The following is a 24,738-nucleotide window of genomic DNA, read 5'->3' as shown; positions in this document are numbered from 1 at the left end:
ACACTAGTTACTCTAACCCCCCTCTCTTCTTTATTTTCTTTGCCACATCAGCTTGTTCGCTATTCCCGTGTGCATCATACCAGCTAAGATACCACCATTATGGCTAGCCTTAATCATCGCATGCAATAATTTAGTGCACCTTGAAATATGAACATGTGTGGGGCATGTATGTTTTTAATGACTTGAGACTATACCTAGCCCGGCATGCAAGATGACTTATTATGCACCGTTCCCCATACCTGCAGGAAGCCCGTTCATCTCCAAATATTTTCCTCTCCATGTGTGGAAACAATATGCCTGCCAGACTCTCCTTCTCCCTTCGGTGGTCCCACTACTCCACCCCGTGTGGAAAACATCTGCATGCATGACTCTCCTCCCCCCACGCTCGTCCAATCCGTTGTGACCAGCAATATTTCCACCCCTTCCCTCCCCCGTAATTTACTCCAACAAATATGCCCACGTAGTTGTTACGTTAATCACGCAACATATCTCCCGGGACGCTGCTTCAGTTACTTAACTGCAGGTGCATTGGGTCACTGACATATGGGCCCAACAGGGGTCTGGCCCACATGTCAGTGACGCAACTGGACCTGCAGTTAAGTCAATGCAGCTCAGTCCATATCTTACGTAGGCGTGCCATTGCTCGCTATAAATACAGCGCCTCCCACGGCATTCGGAAGAACACTCACGTTCATCGCTATCTCCTCCCCCTTCCTCTCACGTCAACCACCATGGCATCGCCCCTCCCAAGCCCTAGGCACCCCTCGCTGCACCGCCCGGACGGTCACGCGTCGTCGTTCTATTCCTCGCCGCCACTAGTCGAGGAGGACGCGTCGGCGTTCCACTCCTCGCCGCGACGCATCAAGGTGGATGCGTCGGTGTTCCCAATCTCTCCAGCACGGGCGTTGGAGGATGCGTCGGCTCCCCACTACGAGGAGAATGCCCTGCCGCCCGTCGAGCCCCCCCCCCAAGCCTTGAGGAGCTTTGGAAAGAAATGGATGTCGCCATGTGGGAGGCTTTGACGCTGGCAGAGCACGCCAAAATAGAGGCGGAGAAGAAGGCCGAGGAAGATAAGCGCGCCGCGGGGCAAGCTGCCTGGCAGGTCTATGTCGCATTCGAGAGAGTTAGGCAATTGGCTCTTTGGCAGAAGGCTCGTGCAAGGGCCGTGAGCATGGCGGAGGACGCCCGTGCCAAAGCCCTGAGTGCAGTTGGGCCCAAGCGCCTCATCTACGCTTGGCGATACGTGGACCGGGTGCACGCTTCCAGCAAGGAGGAGTACATGTTGGAGCCGAATCACCACACCAGTGAGATTGCGCTTGCCTGCCAGCAAGCCGCCAATCAGCACCTCGCGAGTTGCGAGGCTGAGGAAGAGGCATTGTGTCGGCGCACTGGGAAACGGCCGTGCACCAGGGCACTTGTTACTGGCAGTGGTTGGGTTTTGTGATATGACGGCTTTACTATCGCGCCACGAGCGGGGTGAGACTCATGTGCAGCGCCGCCCTCTACACTTGTACTACATCAGTCGTGGTTTATTAGTCCCCCATTGAATTTGACTGAAGATTTAACTGACTAAATGTTAGTGCATGTCAAAAAAAACTATATCATTGGATTCGTATTTGAACATAGTTTTCAATGATATAATTTTAGTTGACATGCATCAGCATTTATTGTACTATATATAATGTCAGTTCAATTTTTTTCGTACTAATCTATAGTAGTAAGGTGCCCGTGCGTTGCACGGAAGAGTGAATAGCATTGATCGGGGTGATAGGTTTCTTCAGATATTATGTGTAATGGGTATCGATAGGTTTCTTCAGATATTATTTCATCTCTAGAGCTCACAAACATCCGGGTGAAATAGATAAAAAGGTATCTTTTGCAAACAAAATCATTCAACTGTTCAACCTGCATCCAAAACTTGTGAAGAAATAACACTTATTGTGCTTTGCAATAAATGATCTTTAAGAATTAGTTTTTGAGTACCAATTGTTATACATGTTGGATACAGATGACATGGCACTTTCTTATAGCCAACAGTTGGCTATACTATTAAGTATTAACCATGCCCTTATACACCTAGATGGAGGGATTAAATCAGGATGACTTGGAAGGGGCAGAGGAGATGTAAGAAATGGTTCATAGTAAGTCTTTCACCAGTAGTATAGTAAAAATTCATACAAGGAAGATTCTAGACTAAACTATAAATGGATACACTTTTATTCATGCATGATACTCCAATAGAGCAAGATCATGCATGGAAGTCTCCACGTGCTTAGACAGCGGATTACACTGAGCGAAGACTAATGATCAACATTTAACTTGATAATGCGTATGTCCAGGTGAACCTCCTTGGAGTCCCCGTGCACCGTGTTGGGGGGTAAATCATACCATGCGTCTTCCATGTCCACATCGGCGGGAAGGTCCCAGCTCTGCACAGTCCTAGTCAGGATGATGGAACCGGTGTCGCCGCCCACGTACCTCGGAGGGGTAGTAACAGTGAGCATGCACCCGTACATCGGCCTCGTGTCAGTGTCAGCGTCAGCGGCGTCGCCCCTGACGCACACCACAGAGACGGGGCGGCTGCCTGCGCGGGCCTCGTCGATGCCCATGATCAAGAGGAAGACGCTGCCGTCCTCCTCCGAGACTAGCAGGCGGCGGTGATCCTCCAACGACTCCGGCATGGTGAATGGGTAGCACGTCTCGTACTTGATGTTCTTCGCCAAGGGCCAGTAGTGACCGCTGCACACATCCATGAGGTGATGCACGATGTCCACCGGCGAGCCCCAAAACGGCATCGGGCACTCATAGCAGTAGACGAAGGGCTCCTGGAGGCATCGACCAGGTCGTCCATGAAACAGGAGTGGCTGTAGGGGACGTTGCGCCAGTTGAATATATGAGCAAGTTACTACGAGATTTAATCCGAATAAGCACAAAATAAATCATGACGGTTATAACAGAGATTAAAATAATCATGTGGACTAGCATAGTAGATGAACAGATAGAATCTAGTAGGATACAGAGTAGAAACATGAATTCTACCACGATTTCGAACAGGAAGGACAGAAATACATACGGTGCAATGGTAGCAACATTGTTGGCATTGAGGTTGTCGCCCATGTCGTTGAGGAAGAGGTTGCTGAGGTCGGGGAAGAAGTCGTCGTCGGTGAAGTCGTGGCTGCCAGCAGTCGCGAGAGTGCGCTCCCCAAATTTCAACAGCTCCCGCTGAATGGAGCGCAGGAGGGAGTGGTTGTAGGGGATGTTGTGGCCGCCGAATAGAGCGCAGGAGTAGCACACGAAGCAGTAGATGGTCCTCCTCCCTAAGTCTCTATCTCTACTCTTATCTCTATCTCTACTACTCTTCTTTGTTTTCTATAACAAATCAAATAGTACTACACCATCCGCTGCACGCCCGGCTGAACACGCCTCCTCGCCTCCATCATCACCAATTGAGTCTTTTATAGGAGTAGGAGTAGAGAAAAACCGAGTTGGTGATGATGGTGTGCCGTGAAATGCACAGGCATCTTGCTATTTTTTTGCATATAATTCCAAACACCACGTAGACACGGTCTTTGACCATTTTATAACTATGTTAGTATCATTCTAGTGGTCAGACGGTGCAAGTTATAGCCCTGGGTGTTTTAACCTTTTTTTTAGTAATGATATATGACGATTGTTCGACACGAGCTCAATCCTGGCGAATCCCATGTAACCGTCAGATTTCCTCTTGAAGCTTGTCCTTGCCTTTTTGCTTGTGGTCTTATGGTGGAAGATCATCTTGAGCTTGTGTCCCTTTGAAGGAAGTAGGATCATACTTCTCTTGTTGAGGAACAAACTTCATCTTGGGGTATTGATCTTCTTCCCACTCAACTCCATTGGCATTGAACTTTCGTTCAAAACCAACACCTTGGTTCTTCCGGTGCCTTCCTTGCTTGCGTACAATTTCCTCGAATTGCTTACTCCCGGCAAGACTCTTGTAAACACCTTTCTCTACAATTCCCTTCAATAAGCTATTTTCTTGCTCAAGTGTAACTTGGCTAAGAGAATCATTAGTGGAATCAAGAGAACTACTAGAAGCAACAACATTGGATTTAGCATGATTATTGTTACTACTAGAGGAAGAATCCTTTTTGTTCTTGTTACTAGACTTGACTTGAGGCATGTAAGTGGATAAGAGTAAATGCTTGGCAATGTAAGAAGAACTTTTCTTGCGAAGATCATCATTGATTGCTTTTAAAAACTCATGTTCTTGCTCAAGGTTGAGCTTTTCAAAGCATAACTTCTCATGAGTCCTTAAAAGTTCTCGATGATCTCCTAAGATAGTTTCATGAGCTAACTTAAGAGTGTTTAGTTCTTTAGTTAGGAGCTCAATCTTCTACTTATCATTGTCATTCATTTTATCTTGATTAGCATGATTAATTGACGTTTCATCATAGTATTCATCACTAGAGTTATCAACAAGTAAATCATCATCACCTAACAAGTCATCTTCATCACTATTGAAATCAACATACTCGGGGTGTGATACCTTTGGGCCTTTAGCCATGAAGCATCTTCCAAGTCCTTCATTCGATGAATCAAATATGTTGTAGGAGTTGGTTGACACAAGTGCTAGACCGGCAACACCTTCATCTTGAGTATATTCGGAGTCGGAGTGATAGCTTCTCTCGGAGTGATTGTCGGAGTCGGAGCCGGATACCCATTCACCAACATGAGCTTGATGTCTTCGTTTTGTGTAGCTCCTTGATAACTTGTCTTTCCTTTCCGAATCCTTGCTTCTCCGGGATGTTATTCGTTCATAACGATCATCTCTACTCCTTCTCTCTCTTGATGGTGATTCTTCTCTTCTACTTCTTCTTTTTGGAGAATCTTCTCTTCTTTTGTAGGGTGATGTACACTCATTGGAATAGTGTCTGGGTCTTCCACAATTGTAGCAATTACGCTCATGGCTAGAAGATCTTTTGTCATTGTATGACCTTGACTTGGAACTTCTCTCCTTGCTTCTACTCTTGTAGAACTTGTTGAAGTTCTTCACCATTAGCCTCAATTCTTCATTGAAGGTTTGTTTCTCACTTGATGATGTGAGAGCTTCACATGAGGCTTTGTAAGCACCACTTGACTTGTTGTGGAGCTCCTCCTTATCCTTGAGTGACATCTCATGAGCAACAATTCTTCCAATGACTTCCGTTGGCTTGAGATCTTTGTAATTGGGCATCATTTGGATCAATGTGCGCACGGTATCATATTTTCCGTCCAAAGCTCTTAGGATCTTCTTGATGATGAATTTGTCGGTCATCTCTTCACTTCCTAAGCCGGCAATCTCATTTGTGATAAGAGCAAGCCTAGAGTACATTTCAGCAACACCTTCACCATCCTTCATTTTGAACTTGTCAAGCTGACTTTGGAGCACATCCAACTTGGATTCCTTGACGGAGATGGTACCTTCATGCATATCAATCAAGGTATCCCAAATTTCCTTTGCATTCTCAAGACGGCTGATTTTGTTGAATTCTTCGGGGCACAATCCGTTGAAGAGGATATCACAAGCTTGAGCGTTGTATTGCAGCATCTTCAACTCTTCCGCGGTAGCTTCATGGTTCGGTTCTCTCCCATCAAAGAATTCACCTTGCAAGCCAATACACACAATAGCCCAAACGGCGGGGTTATGTCCAAGAATATGCATTTTCATCTTATGCTTCCAACTAGCAAAATTAGTGCCATCAAAGTAAGGACCTCTACGGTGGTAATTTCCCTCGCTAGACGCCATACTCTCCTAGGTTGTGAAACCAAGGCTACGACCACCAAAAGCTATGGAGATCAAGGCAAATGGAGACCAAAGCTTTGATACCACTTGTAGGATTGAAAGTATGTCTAGAGGGGGGTGATTAGACTACTTGACCAAATAAAGTCTATCCTTTTCCCAATTTTAGTTCTTGGCAGATTTTAACAACTTAGCACGGTTCAAGAAATCTTAACACAATTCAAGCAAGCATGCAAAGAGTATATGAGCAGCGAAAAGTAAAGCATGCAACTTGCAGGAATGTAAAGGGAAGGGTTTGGAGAGTGCAAACTCAATAGGAGACATGGATGTTTTTGTCGTGGTTCCGATAGGTGGTGCTATCGTACATCCACGTTGATGGAGACTTCAACCCACGAAGGGTAACGGCTGCGCGAGTCCACGGAGGGCTCCACCCACAAAGGGTCCACGAAGAAGCAACCTTGTCTATCCTACCATGGCCGTCGCCCACGAAGGACTTGCCTCACTAGGGTAGATCTTCACGAAGTAGGCGATCTCCTTGCCCTTACAAACTCCTTGGTTCAACTACACAATCTTGTCGGAGGCTCCCAAGTGACACCTAGCCAATCTAGGAGACACCACTCTCCAAGAAGTAACAAATGGTGTGTTGATGATGAACTCCTTGCTCTTGTGCTTCAAATGATAGTCTCCCCAACACTCAACTCTCTCTCACAGGATTTGGATTTGGTGGAAAGAAGATTTGAGTGGAAAGCTAATTGGGGAAGGCTAGAGATCAAGATTCATATGGTAGGAATGGAATATCTTGGTCTCAACACAAGTGTAGGTCGTTCTCTCTCAGAAAATATATGTTGGAAGTGTAGGCATGTTCTGATGGCTCTCTCCACGAATGAAGAGTGGGTGGAGGGGTATATATAGCCTCCACACAAAATCTAACCATTACACACAACTTACCAATCTTGGTGGGACCGAATTGAGAAACTCGGTCGGACCAATTTAGCAAATCATGTGACCATTACGATTTTCGGTGGGGCCGACATGCAACTCGGTAGGACCGATATGGTTAGGGTTAGGGCATAATGTAATCTCGGTGAGACCGATTACACAAACTCGGTGGGACCAAATTTGGTGATCAGCTAACCAGAGAGTTGGTTAGGCAAACTCGGTGGGACCGATTCGCTCATCTCGGTAAGACCGGAACGTTACGAAAAGGAAACAGAGAGTTTGCATTGTAATCTCGGTGGGACCGATCGCTCATCTCGGTTTGACCGAAACATTACGAATGGAAATAGGGAGATTACAACCCCATCTCGGTGAGACCGAGATCCCTATTGGTGAGACCAATTTGCCTAGGGTTTGTGGCAGTGGCTATGACATCTGAACTCGGTGGCGCCGGATAGAAAGAATCGGTGGGGCCGAGTTTGACTTTTGGTTTAGGTCATATGTGGATATGAGAAAGTAGTTGAGGGCTTTGGAGCATATCACTAAGCATTTTGAGCAAGAAAGCCATTAAGCAACACCTCATCCCTCCTTGATAGTATTGGCTTTTCCTATAGACTCAATGTGATCTTGGATCACTAAAATAGAAAATGTAGAGTCTTGAGCTTGGAGCTTGAGCCAATCCTTTTGTCCTTAGCATTTTGAGGGATCCACTTTTCTCATCCATGCCATGCCAATCATTGAGCTTTCCTGACATATTTATCTTGAAATAGCATTAGCTCAATGAGATATATGTTGTTAGGAATTACCAAAACCACCCAGGGATAGTTGCACTTTCATCTGCGAATTATAAAGATTTTAGGCTAATTGCATTCTTCAACCGCGGTCTCGCCTATTTGACAGGTCACTGCGTTAAGTGGATAATCTACACGTCCATCGCAGGATCATACATCCTCCATGGTTCTCTGATGCCATTGAACACAAGGGCTTCATTTACGCTGTCGACTCCTTCTATGGCTGGACGTATTGCTGGCCTACTCCAGTCATCGCTATAAACGGTCGTTACAGCAGTATGTGATATCATGATGGCTTACTTATATTATTGTCAACATTTACTAAAAAAATATTCATGCTCATAACATGTTATTCTTAAGATTGACTACATCAAGAGCCCTTTTTTATTTGACTCCAACTTGATACGATGTTGTAGGCCACCTGGTGTCCCTACCCTTCCTAATCCCAGAACCTTTCAAAGAAAAGCAGCATGGCAGTTGCAGGTGGTTCCTGGCTCGATCAGACGATGGTGAACGATTGATTATCGTTCGCACATACCGAACATGTTGTTTCATGGAATACAATCACAGTCACTACAAGGTCTTTGAGCAGGATCCCAGCTTCTCTGGGCCTTTAGGAATTTTTGACTGGAGGCTGGTAAGTAGCCTTGGTACAGGCTCTCTGTTTGTCGGACTGAATTATCCAATTAACCAGGAGATAACCGACGGCAAGGATCATGATGGCAGCGCGGTTTCGTTCATCAGGCAAAACTGTGTGTACACGGTGTACCATGCGTCTCTGCATGCACCATACCCTGATATGTGCCGCCACGCTCTGCAACCCAAAGTAGGAGAGGGGGTCACAAGTATCATACTTCGACCTGCTGGCTGGAGTTTCCCCCGTCAGGCACCCATCTGGTTCAAACGTTAGCCAATCTCCACAGCTTAATAAATAGTAACGTCTAACTGAGCCAGTTAGTTAGATGCGTACACTTGGTATAGTAGGATCTTTATTTAGTTTGATGCATGCACTTGTTCTTTTTTGGTAGCCCTTTTGTAATGATGGCTGATGTTTGGTTTGGAAGAGAGAGTTGCGTCTTCACTCTTCTGGCCTGCTTACTGCTTCTGTTGCACCCCCAGCCCTGGTTGTTGCTGCTGTTGTTTTCAATGTACAATTAGTAGTATATTTCGTCTGTTGGTTGAATAAATGTGTTGTTAGAACGACAAACACAATGTTTTGAAAGTCGTTGCACGGTTCGATCCTTTAGTGTCCCGTACGGTACGTAGCGCATACTATTTTTTGTACAAAATACAATTTCCACTTGATGATAACATGCAGCCCACTGATGAAGGCCCAATAGAGGAGCCCATAATTAACTAGAAGGGAGGCTCTCACATGAATCCGGCCCAGGTACATGCTCATGGTCCCCTAAACATAAATAAGTAAATAAATAAATAAAGCTAAATTCTCATGCACCAGCTCTTTAAATTCACGATTTAACAGGAGGATATTATTTCCTATGATAGTGTCGTTACATTCAGTCGATATTATTCTTAGGCAAAGATAGCGACCAGTCTTCTTTCTCCCAGCATTTTCTTCCTGCAACCAGCGGACCCATGCAAATTGTAGTCAACGTCGTAAATAGTTCCGGTCCATTTTTATTTTTCAATAAGAATGTCCAACCCAGCCCAGCACATTGGCGACAACACTTTATCCTCCGCCTTGGTGCGCTCGCCGCGGCGCCGCCGTCCGGCCCTGTCAACATAGTTTTTTTTCGAAATGGTCCCTGTCAACATAGTGAATCGGGAGAGGACTGTAGTTGTGAGTATGATAGTATGGACCCACCAGGTCCACTCCCGAACACAAGCAAGCGCCTCTTTTACTACTCAGATGCACCCCTCGTTTTTTACTTTAATCCACCCTGCTGATATCTGGGACCCACATCATTTTCAACGTATAGTCAATTAACGACAGAATTGCACAACTTTTTTTGAGTAGTAATTCGGAGGAGCAGGCTATAAACTGGGTTGTGCGGTCTCTGTGGCCCGTCTAACAACATGACCAGCCCAGCAATTTTTTCTTTGGGAAAATAGGTAGCCCAGTATTTCTTTTTGAAGAATACCCAAGATAGGCCTATTTGTTTTCTCCGACTTACTGGGCTGCAAATCTTTCAAGACGAGGAGGGATGCATTCCGGCCTGGCCAAAGAGTATGGTCAGTGTCTGTTAAAAGTAATATCAAAGGGGTTGAAAATTCCAAAAAAAATATAGCAAATGGGATATTAGTTTCTTTTTTTGTTTTTGTTCTTCACTGATATTTTATACTATTTCATTGGATTTAACATGACATAGTACTAATTTATTTTTAAATTTGTTTTAGTATGACTACTAATTTTTGGATTAAGAATATTTTGATCCCCAGCAAAAATTTGCGAATTTTCAAATTTCGCACATATTTAGTTAATTTTTTTAACCCTGGTACTGACCATAAAATGGGCAGCAATTCTAAAAATAGAAAATGGGCTGCAATAAATTCCATATGAATTAGAAAATGAGTAAAAGTTATAAAAATAATACAGCAAATGGGTTGTACATGCCATAGATTTCGAGGCTGACTTGTTTACGCAAGGCTTTGTCAGTCAACACATGATCTAGCAGCAGTGAGTGTTGGATGTCCATTCAACGGACGACGTGCTTCTTCAATCTCTGATCTTCCTGCTCCAGCCGCCTAAACTAGCGCCGGCGGGACTGCCTGCTCCCTCCTCTTGTGGCCCGCTGTGATGCCGCACAGGCTTCCCCGGCCCACCCTACTCCCTCCGCTGGCCTGGCTGCACGCAATCAACTGCCTCCTTATTACGCGAAAAAATGATTCCTCCCACTGACATCTGGGGCGCACCGGTTGGGAGGCTGACATGTGGGCCTACTAAGTTGACGCGTACGCAGGGTCGACTTAGTCAACAAACGATTCTAGCAGCAGTAACCGTTGGATTTGAAGCAAACGGTCCTGCTGCTTCTTCAATCACTGCTCTTCTTGCACCAGCCGCCCAAACCAGCGCCAGCGAGACCGCCTGCTCCTGCCTCCAGTGGCCAGCTATGCTGCCGTTGAGGCCTCACCGCCCCCTACTACTCCCACCGCTAGCCAGGCCCTGCGGCGACGGCAGCCTCACACCGCAGTTGAACCAGTAAACCCTCATACTCCTCTCTGCGTGGGCATCCACTGCCGCGTCTTCCCCGGCTCCATGTTGTCCCCTTCCTAGGCCTCGTCATTGTCCATCGCCCTGGTGCTCTTGACGCGGCGTGGTCAACGTGGTCATGGAACGACTTCCATCGGACGTGGACTGTATGCGGAGAGGCTGACAGCTGGGTCCACGGCTGCACACAAGGAAATGCCTCATTATTACGCGCAAAATAATGATTCCTCCAGCTCACATCTGGGACCTACCGAAAGGGCCTCTGTATTTCGCAAAAAAAACGTTCCCCCCGCTGACAGGTCGGACCCACCAGTTATATCTTCGCACGCAAGGAAGTGCCTCCTTATTACGCACAAAAAAATGAATACTCCCCCTGCTAGCTAGGACCCAACATAGTGGGATGCTGACTTGTGGGCCTACTAAGTTGACAGGGACGGAGGGCTTTGTCAACTTAGTCAATATGAATGATTCTAGCTCCAGTTACCGTACGATGTTCATCCAATGGCCGTAGTTCTTCTTCAACCTATGGTCTTCTTGCTCTAGCCGCACAAAGCAGCGCCGGTCGTGCCGCCCGCTCCTACCTCCCATGGTCGGCTGTGCTGTCGTGGAGGCCTCAGCACCCCCTACTACTCCCACCGCTGGCCAGGCCCTGCGGCAATGACAACCTCACACCGCAGTCGAACCCGTGAACCCTTGTACTCCTCTCCGCGCGGGCTTCCACTGTCGCGTCTTCCCCGGCTCCATGTCGTCCCCTTCCTAGGCCTCGCCGTCGTCCACCGCACTGGTGCTCTCAGTGCGGCGTGGTCAACGTGGTCGACTTCCATCAGAAGAGTACTATACGTGGAGAGGCTGACAGCTGGGTCCACGGTGGCCGCAAGGAAGTACCTCCTTATTACGCACAAAATAATTATTCCTCCACCTGATAGCAGGGACCCACCGGACTGGCCACCGTATTTCGTGAAAAAAGGTTTCCCCCCTGACTGCTGGGACCCACCAGCTACATCTTCGCACGCAAGGAAGTGCGTCCGGGCAAAAAAAATAATTCGCCCCCCTGACTGCTGGGACCCACTAGCTACATCTTTGCACGGAAGGAAGTTCCTGACAGTTGGGACCCACCTGGTCTAAGCGTATGTAGCATTGTCATTCTGGTCACGAACGTGTATGTACATACTGGTCGATGTAGAGGCACACATGTGTTGTAGTAGAGGCACGCACGTAGCATGTACACGTATGTACATCGGCCAGTGTGCAAGAAAGAAAATACGGCCATGTATGTACATACGAGCGGGGTCTCGAACGCCTACTCGCGCATACGTACGCCCAGGGCTCGTGTACATGGTTGGGTCAGAACAGAGAAACATCATCATCGTCGTGTTCATGGGGAACCAACCGGCTGGGTCGGAACGGAATGTGTCGTCGTGTTCATCAGAAGGGCTTGGATGGAACAGCCGATGGAAACGAGGCCTAGCGTACCGCACAACGGAGGAAACGGCCTTGTGTTCGACCGGCCACGGTCGAAACGGGATCATGTTCATCGGGAGGGGTCTGGCGTACCGCAAAACGGAGGAAACAGAATTGTGTTGGACCTCCTACGGTCGAAACGGGGTCCTGTTGATCGGGAGGGGTGTGGCATACTGCAAAACGGAGGAAACAGACGTGTGTTGAAGCGCTACGATCAAAACGGGGATCATGTTATGTTGACACCAGATTTTGGCACGGTCAATAACTTATTTAAGATGGCCTCAAATAGAGAAGTGATCTTCATTAAAGAGTTCTGTATTGTCGATATGAACATCTTTAAATTTTGGGTCATCACAGTCTGATTTCATCTCGAAGGCCGAAACTATGCTCAAAGTACTAAGATCTTATATTCAGAGTACAGTTTGGCTGATTAAGCCCCCAAGACGACCTCAAATGGAAATATTATCTACACGGGTTGTCTTCGTCTCGTCGAAACGATCCATTTTGGTATAAAAATCGTTCCAATCCGAGTTCGTATGCAAAAGTTAGAGCCATCGGAATACAGCCCTGTCAGGAGGCAAAAACTGGCGCGCCCCACCACACACCCTGTCTGATGTGTAGCGCGAGGGATAGCCTGTTTTGCGCGACCGATTTGACCCTCAACATCATCTCTGATCAAAAAACATTCAACATAAAGGTTATTCGTCTCGTCGAAATGGTCAAGATTGCTTTTAGGCTCGTTTCCATCCGAGATTGTTTACCACCACAAAAAAGACCCGCAAGGTGCAGCCAGTTTAAACCGAACAGTTTTGGAAAGTTCAGACAAAACCAATCCGAATTTGACTAGAATTTTGGACGTGAATCCAAGCATTTTCCTTGCACGGAAAGTCCAGCCGCCTCTTATATACTTAAGGGGTGACGGCCGATTGAACAACACACAATCGATCAATTCATCTACCACTTTTTACCTTTTATCTTTTTTCCTTAACCCTAGTTTTTCTTCTTCCTCGTTCTTTGTCTGTTCTTCTTATTGCAGGGCGGCGAACCTCGAGGCCCTAGGGGCGGTCAGGCCAACCTAGGGCAGCACATAGCCGCCGCACGCCCTGATGGGGTCCCTCCCGGGCGTGTGGGGTTTCGGGTCTTCAAAAGTACCCGCCGGATTGCCTACGTACCGCGCTTCCGGACGGGTCTCCTTCGACGTGAGCTGCGGTGAATCACCCTCGGCGTTGGAGGTACATGATGACGTGTTCGTGTGCGAACAACTTTTTGGCGACTCCGCTGGGGAAGTGTGTTTTCACACAAACACGTCACCGTGTACCTCCAACGCCGAGGGTGATTCACCGCAGCTCACGTCGAAGGAGACCCGTCCGGAAGCGCGGTACGCAGGCAATCCGGCGGGTGCTTTTGAAGACCCGAAACCCCACACGCCCGGGAGGGACCCCGTCAGGGCGTGCGGCGGCTATGGGCTGCCCTAGGTCGGCCTGACCACCCCTAGGGCCTCGAGGTTCGCCGCCCTGCAATAAGAAGAACAGACGAAGAACGAGGAAGAAGAAAAACTAGGGTTAAGGAGAAAAGATAAAAGGTAAAAAGTGGTAGATGAATTGATCGATTGTGTTTGTTCAATCGGCCGTCACCCCTTAGATATATAAGAGGCGTCTGGACTTCCCGTGCAAGGAAAAGGCTTGGATTCACGTCCAAAACCCTAGTCAAATTCGGATTGGTTTTGTCCGAACTTTCCCAAACTGTTCGGTTTAAACTGGCTGTACCTTGTGGGTCTTTTTTGTGCTGGTAAACGATCTCGGATGGAAACGAGCCCAAAAGCAATCTTGATTGTTTCGACGATACAAACAACCTTTATGTTGAACGTTTTTTGATCAGAGGTTATCTTGAGGGTCAAATCGGTCGCGCAAAACAGGTTATCCCTCGCGCTACCCATCAGACAGGGTGTCTGGTGGGGCGCGCCAGTTTTTGCCTCCTGACAGGGCTGTATTCCGATGGCTCTAACTTTTGCATATAAACTCGGATTGGAACGACTTTTATATCAAAATCAATCGTTTCGACGAAACGAAGACAATCCATGTAGATAATATTTCCATTTGAGGTCGTCTTGGGGGCTTAATCAGCCAAACTGTACTCTGAATATAAGATCTTAGTACTTTGAGCATAGTTTCGGCCTTCGAGATGAAATCAGACTGCGATGACTCAAACTTCAAAGATGTTCATATCGACAATACGGAACTCTTTCATGAATATCACTTCTACATTTGAGGTCATTTTAAATAAGTTATTGACCGTGCCAAAATCTGGTGTCAACACATGCCCCCCTGTTTTTCGGCAAAGTTTGTGTGCCGAAAAATAACTTCCGCATAGCTTGTTCTAAGGACGATGTCAACACTCCATCAGCCATTTTGCATGTTCTTAGGGCGACAAGTATATATCGGCCATTGCTTGTTTGAACCTGTTGATGCAAACTTGGGTGAAAACTTCTGAGCTTCTATAACAATCCGGTGATAAGGTTCCATAGATCAAAACCATCCTCCGAACCATATTGTTCACCCTTTCGCTAGGATTTTGTAGATAATCAAGAATGAACTTTCTCCAATCCTTACTTCGCCTGCATAAAAGTTTCATTAGTGGCCGAAGTGGTGGGCTTCGATTCAGCCTTACCTATGTTGACAAGACCTAGCATCGGCTATTGATAGAAATGCAATACACCATGGTTAACATAGTAGCCGGACGCTTGTTGTGCCAACTCTTTCAAATTGTCATGCCTAGATATATGAACAATTTCAAAGCAACCCAAGGTAAATCTTGCATCTAGACATACCAAAAGATAAACTATAAGTGATCCGTCAAAACATTGATAACCCTTGGATATTTGTTGCACTACTAATAACGAATCACCGGAAGCCTCAATATGTATAGCACCTATATCAAGGCAAAGCTCCAATCCGAATGACAATGCATATTCGGCTTTAATGATTGTGCAAAAATATTATAAGTGGCCTGAGGCTTCACAAAATAGCTCCATATGGAGATAAATAAGCAACACCAACACCTTGGCCATTGCCACAAATTTACCATCGAAAATAATATCCATAGTACTAGAAAGACAAGGGCAATATCAATGAACATGTACCTCGTTTTGGCCTCTAATTGAACTAAGGACGATGTTAGGATACTACATCAGCCACGCTTTGACATATTCTTAGGGCGATAGATAAATACCGGCCATCAACATAATGCCCATGTAGAATTCAGTCACCAAATCATGTATAGCCGAAATAAACAAATGAAATAGCAATCAAATATTTCGGCCCTTTGGATTAGCAAGAAAAAATGTAGCTAATAAAATGTATAGAGATTTGGTAATACCCTCTCATGATGCAGAAAATTATGTCGCTTCCATGGATTAAAATAAATCCAGGGAGGGTAATTTATCATACCTGATGATGAATTCCATGGCAAAGGCATCAATGGTATGGTTGAAGAATATGGATGATGTGCTAACCGAAGATTTTGATGGGGTGATGCAAACCTTCGGCTTAACTGTTTTTGGCTTCCATCCTTCTCTTTCTTCACTTTTGTAACACTTGTTGCAATAGAAGGTTGCACATCACTTTCATTTTGACTGCTCCTCTTCGGAACCCATGCCATGTTCTTCTTTTTCAGCTCTTGTGCACTAAATTTTTGTAATTCCTTCTTTCGCCAATACGATAAGCTGAGTGGGCACCCCAGCTATGATTTTGTTTGAAGCAATGGCAACTCTTTTTGGGCCTTGTGCACCCTCAACTTCTTTTCCTCAGATTTGGCACTCTGATTTTTATCAATTGATTGTTTCACTTCTTTGCCTTTTGTAGCCAATGTCAACACTTTAATTGGCTCTTTGTTATTTGAGATCAAATCTGAAGTAGCACACTTACGACCATCTCTTTTCACGCGGTAAACTTGCTTTACCACCTCTTTTTTCTTCCTTGAGCTCTGGACCGATTCTTTATGATTGAAACGGTCTTTGATGCGTGATTGTTCAAATGTTGATCTTCTTGGAGCTGCATAGTATTGGTGAGATGGTCTAGAATAAGATGGAGAATGTGCCCTTGTACCATACCTGTCCCATGATGAATATGTATCTATATGAGCATAGGGAGGCATCCACGGCATTGGCATTGGCGGCCCAAAATAAGGATATGAATATGTTGCATTAAAATTATCACTTTGCCAATATCAATCCTCATATTTGCGCCTTGGGGGTGATCTTGGTTTCTTTGCATGATTTGGCCGATAAGCATTCTTCTATTCACTCATCTTTTGATATTTATCCAATAGTTCAGCAAAGGTGATTTTTGATCTCTTACACTTGCACTTATTTTGGCCTTTGTTTTCTTTTGGTTTCTTTCATCGATCATTGGATTTGCTTGCTGCCCCCCAGTCCTTGGCGTCTCCATTGTAGCTTCAATGGAATTTTCGCCCTCAAGATTATGTTCATTATGCTCTTCAACAACTTCTTTACTTGAAACCTTGATCCCATCACATGTAGTTTTTACATTCTCTTTAAATGGATCGGCTTGAAGCAGCCGATGCAAAAACCTTTTGCCCTCTGGACCAATCGGAATAGACTGGTCATCTCTTGGTGTTTCAACAAACTTCAATCGTCCTTTTTCAATGTCCGATTTAACTATTTGCCGAAACATGTTGCAATCCTCAAAATTATGTCTGGACGAATCATGCAACTTACAATACATTCGTCCTTGGATTGATGGCTTAACATGGTGATCGAGAATTGTAATGTAATTATTTTTCAGCAACAAATCAAATATTTGATCACACATGCTTGAATTGAAGGTATACTTCTTGTTTTCTAGCCGATCTTGCTGTTTGAACGGCTTTGGAGATAAGCAAACGAATGGTTCAGATTTGGAATCTCCCCATTCGGCTGTGAATTGTGTTTTCCACTCTATCTCCGATGTCTTCGGATAAGATATTGTATTAGCATCGGTTTTCTCAACATAATTTAACCTTGGCTTTAAATTTCTAAAATAAAAATAGTTAGAACATACATGTCTCAATTGAGACCAAGTGCAAGCCAAGTACGAAATAATCAAAGCTACCCAAATAGATATGAACTTTAGATAAAGCAACGGGGAAAGCTTTGGCTACAATAATAAGTCATTATCGGTCTTTATAAATGGCACAATTGGTTGACCGATATGTTCTAAAACAATTTTATTGCTAACAAGTAAATTACCCTTCTTCATTGGTCTTTCAAAATTACCTATGAGAATTTTTCTAATAGATGCATCAACAATAAAGTTGTGACCAAATCTAAAAATAGGTAAATTACTCGCTATGCATACCTCTTCAAATACGTTGGGAGAGCATGATGGTGGTGTGACTTGAACAATATCTAGCTTCATCTTTGGATGACTCTCCAATGCCTTTTCATCATCTTTTTCTTTATTCCGTGCATCATTACACTGAAGAATTTTGTCAGCCGAACTTTGTTCGGCAACTTGTTCTTGTCCTTGAAGCTTGTCAATTTCTACGGCACGAAACTCATAGGGCAGGAAGTAGGTTCCATTAACTTCAGAAAAATCAAGCACCTTGTTTTCCTATGCTTGCCATGCCCTTTCTCAATAATTCTTGCCTCGTTGGATTTGATGGATTCAGAATATATACTACTTGATTCGGCTTTCTCAATCAAAGCACTTTCATGTTCCGAATCATCCTTGTTTTCATTGATAGTACCAATTGGCAATGCTTCTTTTATCTGAGCCAATTCTTTTTCTATTTGTTTCTGACGGCGAGTGGCAAAATTAGCTTTAAGCTTTTTCTCAATTTCAGCCCACTCCGGATATGATTGCCACCCAATGCTTTTAGATTCTTTCGGCAATGATACACGGGTGTTGCCGAAATTTTGCAATTGTGTAGGGGGTGTATAATATGATGTAGTACTAGGTGAAGGCATATGCATTGTTGTAAGACCATACTTTTGCTCGCCAATTTTATCAATTGGCAAAGATTCATCTTCTTGCAAAACTCTAGCTTTTATTGTGGCATAATCAGGAAATAGCCCCTTTTCATGTTGTTCAAGGCAAAGAGCACTAATTCTCTTATTTTGGGCTAAACTCTTCAATGCAGCCACCACTACCTCATCTTCTACAATGTTGGCACAACCGCTCCTGTAAAATTTACATTCATTCGGCTATAACCAGGAAGGTGTGAAGCCGAATTATGAGCATCTACAGTTGTGTATGGCGCCGAAGAATTAGTAACATGAGGTGTAGCATATGACGATTGAGAGTAACTGGACGAATAGCCACTAGTAGCATGGCCAATTCTCTCATTCATCGGCATGGTTGGATTATTATATTGCACATTAGTTGCCGATGAATAAAAGGGTGAAACGCTTTCTTGTATGACATTGGAAATTCTAACTTGGGGTGTTTCAAATTGATTAATCGAACTCATCATGTTGCTCATCGGCATATGAATTTGCTGGGTTGCCGATGCGTGTGAGTTGGGATACATATGGTGCATGTTACTAATATCATAAGAAGTTGAAGTATATAAATTACTTTGAATCGGCCCTTGCACGTAGTTAGTTGCATGATTGAAAAAACTAGGGTTGGCCGATAGAGTATACTCATTGAACGATCTAGTAACACCATATGAATTATTTGCATCTACATAAAGGGATTGGGTATTCATATTACCTTTGTAGACTGCAAACCCTAGATGACGATCTCTTTGTAGCAAGAACGGGCCGGAGACCGTTCGAAGCTTCGTCCCCAGCGGAGTCGCCAAAAAGTGTGTTCGCACACGAACACATCACCGTGTACCTCCAACACCGAGGGTGATTCACCGCAGCTCACGTCGAAGGAGACCCGTCCGGAAGCGCGGTACACAGGCAATCCGGCGGGTGCTTTTGAAGACCCGAAACCCCACACGCCCGGGAGGGACCCCGTCAGGGCGTGCGGCGGCTATGGGCTGTCCTAGGTCGGCCTGACCGCCCCTAGGGCCTCGAGGTTCGCCGCCCTGCAATAAGAAGAACAGACGAAGAACGAGGAAGAAGAAAAACTAGGGTTAAGGAGAAAAGATAAAATGTAAAAAGTGGTAGATGAATTGATCGATTGTGTGTTGTTCAATCGGCCGTCACCCCTTAGGTATATAAGAGGCGGCTGGACTTCCCGTGCAAGGAAAAGGCTTGGATTCACGTCCAAAACCCTAGTCAAATTCGGATTGGTTTTGTCCGAACTTTCCAAAACTGTTCGGTTTAAACTAGCTGCACCTTGCGGGTCTTTTTTGTGGTGGTAAACGATCTCGGATGGAAACGAGCCCAAAAGCAATATTGACCGTTTTGGCGAAACGAACAACCTTTATGTTGAACGTTTTTTGATCAGAGGTCATATTAAGGGTCAAATTGGTCGCGCAAAACAGGCTATCCCTCGCGCTACCCATCAGACAAGGTGTGTGGTGGGGCGCGCCAGTTTTTGCCTCCTGACAGGGCTGTATTCCGATGGCTCTAACTTTTGCATATGAACTCGAGTTGGAACGATTTTTATATCAAAATCGATCGTTTCGACGAGACGAAGACAATCCGTGTAGATAATATTTCCATTTGAGATAGTCTTGGGGGCTTAATCAGCCAAACTGTACTCTGAATATAAGATCTTAGTACTTTGAGCATAGTTTCGGCCTTCGAGATCAAATCGGACTGCGATGACCCAAACTTCAAAGATGTTCATATCGACAATACGGAACTCTTTCATGAAGATCACTTCTCCATTTGAGGCCATCTTAAATAAGTTATTGACTGTGCCAAAATCTGATGTCAACATGTTCATCGGGAGGGGTGTGGCGTACCGCAAAACGGGACTCCACGGGATACTGTTCATCTCCACCGTCGACCTCCTCCAGCCTCTGCAGTCTACTTTTCACCCACTGTCGACCTCCTCCAGCCTCCACCTACGACTGTTCATCCACGGGCTCCTGTTCATCCAGCCTCCACCACGCGCTACTCCACTGGCTACTGTTCAACCAGCCATCTCCACGGGCTCCTGTTCAACCACCCCTCCACGGGCTACTGTTCATCCACCCCTCCATCGGCTACTGCTCAACCAGCCCTCCACGGGGTCGTCATGTTCATCCAGCCCTCCACGGGGTCTTGTTCATCCAGCTCCAACCGGCTCGATCGATCGGGGTCCTGTTCATCCAGAGGCAACACCATGAGGTCCTGTTCATCCACCCCCACTGGGAACTGTTCATCCAAACCCCCTAGCAACGCTCACTATTCATCTAGAGGCAACATCGATCAGTTTCATTTAGCAGCAGTAGCGAAGGAATCGCTCAACTGGGTTCAGTTAACAGTCATCGATCGATCACTCGGGTTCAGTAACGCGTAGCCTGCAGTGCAATCGCTCGGGTTCAGTAGGCGAACGCCTCGCTCGGGTTCAGTTATAGAGCCCAATGCCTCGCACCCACGCGCGTGCGTGTACAAGAGAAACGCGCAAACCTCTATGCATCGCTCGGCCCCGACCACCCACCGTAACCGGGAACACCCCGATATTTTCCTCGCCCTCGCTTCTACCATGGTTTTTTCCATCATGGACGGCCCAAAGAATGTCATGCAGCTGCGTCTTCGGCCTGCCCAAGACAAAAAGCCCATTTTCTGTCATGATTTTCTGTCATAGAAGTAGGAGCCCACCACATCTATGATGATACCAGGTTTTGTCACAATTATCGTCATAGAAGTGTCATAAGTATGACAAAAAAAATTGCTCGGCCCAAAATGTCACGGATGTGTCTTTTTTTGTAGTGTCTCCCTTCAGCGCTGATGATTTTGCGGCGATAGCAAGAGAAATGCGCCCGCTAGCAAGCAAACTAGCTGAGGACACCAACCTATCACATTATCAGGCGGTTTATGATGCTGACAACAAGAAGGTCAAAGCGCCGATCCATGAATCCCAGGATCTTACTCCTCCAATTCGTAAGTATACTTTTGCCCCTGACATTGACCCGCCAACACTTATTAGTGACGAGGCTGTATTCAAGGCTTTGACCGAGATCAACTAGACAACCTCTGACTTCTAGCCAATGGGTAAAGAGGAAGATGATGAACCTGTGCACAATGACCCGGAGCCCTCTAAAGGTCAAAATCAGTAAACTACAGGCTGGCTTAGCACCTATTAGTTGAGATACTTTACCAAAACACTTACTCTTTTGGGTCGTCTGTTGCCTTGTAATAGGCTAGCTTGAAAACAATTATCTGCTATGCCATCGCGCATGTTGATCTGCATAACACTTATGAACCGTTTTGATCTTATTTGACGATCCGTTGTTTATGCTCATAATCATTATCAACTTTTCTTGATGCATACAAATAGAGCACAAGTGCCTTGGCGGTTTACCCCAAGGCAGGTCATAATGCCCCATATAAAAAACCATTGGTGACTGCATTGTCCATAACCAGGGCCAGTTTATCAAAACCTCATATAATCATAAAAATAAATATCATACCTGTGATACTTATGCGTATTGCTGGCTTACCATGCCATATGTAATAAGGGTAACAGTCCCAACTCAGAGCGCAACGCTCTGTGCAATTTATTCATATTGCCGGCTTACAATGCCATAGACAGCAAAGGGTGACATCCCCAATCTTTAGAGTACATGACTCCAAACATATGATCATCATACACTGGCGACTTATCGTCCAAAACCAGGCCGGGTTAATAAAACACCGGATATTATCAAACAAAGACCAAGGCATCATGGCCTGAATCAAGTTTTAACCATATATCAATATGGTACGAACAGAAATCATCAAAAAAAGATTCAAAGGTAATAGAAAACAGAAAACCAAGGCATTCAAAGGTTGCCAAGCCTCAACAACAAGTGTTATTCAAGGGATGCACATCCACTGAGTTACTCCTTAATTCAAACCTGTCAGTCGGGCCTCACATGACCAATCATTGTTTTAACTTTCACAAGTTCAGGGTCTTTACAAGATTGACTGTCAAGCGTACAACGAGTCATTCCAGGATTACCTGGTCGGAGTGGCAAGCGTACAAAGGTAGGATAACCCGGATTTTTGGTGAATACACCTGGCGTCCAAGCCTATTACGCGGGACAACAAAGCTCTTGTTTATTTAACAAGAAGCCCCCAAGTAATATTTCGATCCAGGCGTACAAGCCGGACCAGTAGGGTAGTCAGAGCTATGCTCAATGAGCAGGAAGCCCCCAAGTATTTTGCAATCAAGGCGTACAAGCCGGATCAAAAGGTAATCATAGCTATGCTCAATGAGCAGGAAGTCCCCAAATAACCTTATGAAGTAACAATAAAGACTCAGATTCTCATAAATGAAACTACAAAGGTCCTGAATCATCAGGGATGCCAACTTTATTATACTAACCATAATATATACATTGGTAAAAGTATGTACATCACAAGAGCCGGTGGCTCAGGTGTAATAAGGCCGAAGATGAGCAATATTGCACGGCCGATGGGTCTCCTCCTCCGACGCGCATGAGTCCTTGTGGTCTCGAACATCGATAAGGTAGTATGACCCGTTGTTCAGATTTTTGCTAACCACAAAAGGCCCTTCCCAAGGTGGGAATAACTTGTGCATGTCAGTTTGATCCTAGATGAGCCGGAGCACCAAATCTCCTTGAAAGGTCCTGGTTTTAACCCGACAGCTGTGATAAGGACGCAGATCTTACTAGTAAATCACCGAACAAGCCGTCGCAAGGTCACGCTCTTCATCCAATAGTTCAACAGCATCCTGACGTGCTTTCTCATTATTAGCTTCATCATAAGCCGCCACACGGGGTGAATCGTGACGTATGTCACTAGGGAGAACCGCCTCTGCTCCATAAACCATGAAGAAAGGCGTGTAACCCGTGGATCTATTGGGGGTGGTATTGATACTCCAAAGCACTGAGGGCAACTCTTCCACCCAACAACCCGGTGTCCTCTACAAAGGGACCATAAGCCGGGGTTTGATACCTCTCAAGATTTCTTGATTGGCTCTTTCAGCTTGACCATTAGACTGGGGGTGAGCCACCGACGATACATCAAGCCGGATATGCTCTTGTTGACAGAACTCTTTCATTGCACCCTTAGACAGATTAGTACCATTATAGGTGATGATACTATGAGGGTATCCAAAATGAAAGATCACCTTTTTGATGAACTGAACCGCCGTTGTTGCATCACATTTGCTGGCCAGTTCAGCTTCTACCCACTTTGTAAACTTGTCAACAACTACCAGGAGATGCGTCTTTTTGTCCTTGGACCTTTTAGAAGGTCCAACCATATCTAGCCCCCAGACTACAAACGGCCAAGTAATTGGAATCATCCTCAATTCTTGAGCCGGCACATGAGCTCGTCTTGAAAATTTCTGACAACCATCACATTTACTGACCAGATCTTCCGCATCAGCATGAGCCATCAGCAAATAAAACCCATGAAGAAAAGCTTTAGCAACGAGAGATTTAGAGCCAGCATGATGACTGCAATCTCCTTCATGAATCTCCCTTGGAATTTCGCGGCCCTCCTCAGGAGAAATGCATTGTTGAAACACTCTTGTAACGCTACATCTGTGTAGCTCACCATTGACAATAGTCATTGACTTAGACCTCTGGGTTATTTTCTGGCCAAGGTTTCATCCTCAAGTAACTCGCACTGGGTCATATAAGCCAAATATGGAACAGTCCAATCAGGAATAACATGGAGAGCCGCCACCAACTGTGCCTCCGGGTCAGGAATTGCAAGATCTTCCTTTGTAGGCAATTTGACTGATGGGTTATGCAAAACATTGAGGAAAACATTAGGGGGTACTGGCTTGCGCTGAGACCCCAGCCGGCTTAAAGCATCGACGGCTTCATTTTTCCTGCGATCAACATGCTCCACTTGATAACATTTGAAATGACCAGCAATAGTGTCAACCTCTCGGTGATAAGACGCCATGAGTGGATCCTTTGAATCCCAAGTTCCAGACACTCGCTGAGCCACCAAGTATGAGTCGCCAAAACACCTCACTCGACTTAGATTCATCTCTTTAGCCATCTGAAGACCATGGAGTAAGGCTTCATACTCAGTTGCATTGTTAGTACAAGGGAACATCAATCATAAAACATAATAAAATTTATCACCTCGTAGGGAAGTCAATATAACTCTAGCCCCCAAGCCTTCCAATTGCCTAGATCCATTAAAGTGAATAGTCCAATATGTGATATCCGGTTTATCCTTAGGCATTTGCAATTCCATCCAGTCATTGATGAAATCCACAAGTGCTTCAGATTTTATAGTTGTCCGAGGCATATACTTCAAGCCATGGGGTCCAAGCTCAGTGGCCCACTTAGCTACCCGACCCATGGCTTCTCTGTTTTGAATAATATCTCCCAAGGGAGCAGAACTAACCACAGTGATGGGATGACCAAGGAACTATTGCTTCAACTTGCGGCTAGCCATGAACACGCCATATACCAACTTCTGCCAATGTGGGTATCGCTGCTTAGACTTAATGAGCACCTCACTGACATAATAAACCGGCCTTTGAACTGGATAGTCCTTGTCTGACTCCTTCCTTTCAACCACAACTACCACACTAACGGCTCTGTTG

Source organism: Triticum dicoccoides, chromosome 6B (genome assembly GCF_002162155.2).
Source record: "Triticum dicoccoides isolate Atlit2015 ecotype Zavitan chromosome 6B, WEW_v2.0, whole genome shotgun sequence".
Classification (NCBI taxonomy): Eukaryota; Viridiplantae; Streptophyta; class Magnoliopsida; order Poales; family Poaceae; genus Triticum; species Triticum dicoccoides.
This window is presented reverse-complemented; position numbering follows the sequence as displayed.